Raw genomic sequence first — 2,000 nt, 5'->3', positions numbered from 1 at the left:
AAAAAAAAAAAAAAAGCCTGAAGAAATAATCCAAATTTGAGACCATACCTACTCTGAGAAGTGGTGAAACCACATGGAAAAATATCAGGTATTTTATGTCTAATGCTTTCAGAATTCCCTGTTGTACTTCACTCACAGGAGAAGTTACAGGAACCCCTGCAGGAATTACAGTGACAGGGACAGACCCAGGAACAGCCTGCACACTCAAGTTTTGAAGCTTTAACCCATTCTCTCTCCAGCTATCTCATTGTCCTTGTTGTTTGTTGTTTTATTTGTTTCTTTCTAATTAAAAAAAAAAAAGTAGTAGTAAGGGATTCTATTCAAATACATCGGAGTTGAGGGGAATTATTAGATACTCAAATCTTAGTGATGCATTTGACTATTTTTCAGGATTAAAAGCATATATGGGTAGACATTGGCTTAGAGGGGGAATGCTCACGCAGGAAAGATGAAGGAGCAACACTTTGAAGTTGATTTTTGAAGAAAAACCCTTAGTTTTCATCATTGTATAAGGACATCACTCTATAAATCAACAAACATAGCAATAGGCAATATACAATTTAAAAAATACATAAAAAAGGCATCCTTGTGGCAAAATGGCGGTTTAGATCACACTTCCTAAGGCCCACTGAAAATCATAAGCAATTGTCTTTCCTGAGCACATAAATGAATTTTTCTTCCATTTTGACACCTCTGTCCTCCAGGTCATCCAGCTCCTTTGTCCGTTAGTATTGACTACTCTTCCTCCTCTCTTAGGCGTCTTCCTTTTGCACCCAGCCCCAAACACACTAAAAGATGAAACTCAAGCAGGCGGGAAGCCTTTTTTTTTTTTTTTTTTTTTTTTTTTGAGACAGAGTCTTCGCTCTGTCGCTCAGGCTGTCGTGTGATGGTGCTATCAACCTCGGCTCACTGCAACTTCTGCCTCCTGGCTTCAGACAATTCTCCTGCCTCAGCCTTCTGAGTAGCTGGGATTACAGAGACACACCACCATGCCTGGCTAATTTTTGTATTTTTAGTAGAGACTGGGTTTCACCATGTTGGCCAAGCTAGTCTCGAACTCCTGGGCTCAAGTGATTCACCTGCCTCAGCCTCCCAAAGTGCTGAGATTACAGGTGTGAGCCGCTGTGCCCAGCTCCCTACTGGAGACTTTTGGTGGGCTTTTTTATTTATCTGAGTTACAGAAAAGGAAAGTAACAAAGATGAACTGTGCAGATAGAGACTCTCCTCAAATAGGAGTGGTCAGATCAAATCCTGCTGCCAAAATAAAGAAATAAAGAGGTGAAATGAAGACAGGGCTGAGTTTAAGAAAATCTCCTGCAGTTAGCACTAGGGGAAGTGGGAGAACACAGATGGAAGCAGAACCTACTGTGCTCTTCTGTGAAAGGTGCTTAATGGCTACTCACTTTGGAGATGACTGAGTCCAAACTGCCTCATCTAATTCGTCAAGTCATCTTCCATTGGCCTGTTAAGCAGTAGCAGGCCTCCTGAGATTATTCCCTTATGTCAGAATGGGATGTTATGTTAATCCACACCATGACCATTCTGTATCTTTCTTCCCTTTGTTTCCTGGTTTATAACACTTTCCGCCTCTACCTCTCATTCTGGAAAATTCTCCCGTGCTCTAGACTTGAATCTCTGATACTTCACTTCCCACTTATGTGAACGTGGACGTGTTACTTGATATTGCTATGCTTTAATTTTCTTATCTGTAACTGCAGATAATAATAGTACCTACCTCATAAGGTTGTTACGGAGATTAAGTAATAATATGCATGTAAAACATCGATTGAGCTATTGTTGCACAGCCTTTAAGATTCAAGTTCAAATCCCACTTCCACGCCAGGTGCAGTTGCTCACCTCTGTAACCTACTTTGGGAGGCCAAGGTGGGCGGATCACCTGAAGTCAGGAGTTCGAGACCAGTCCAGCCAACAGGGCAAAACCCCATCTCGACTATAAATACAAAAATTAGCCAGATGGGTGCCTGTAATCTCAGCTACTC

This window comes from Rhinopithecus bieti, unplaced genomic scaffold (genome assembly GCF_001698545.2).
Source record: "Rhinopithecus bieti isolate Rb0 unplaced genomic scaffold, ASM169854v2 scaffold_66246, whole genome shotgun sequence".
Lineage (NCBI taxonomy): Eukaryota > Metazoa > Chordata > Mammalia > Primates > Cercopithecidae > Rhinopithecus > Rhinopithecus bieti.
This window is presented reverse-complemented; position numbering follows the sequence as displayed.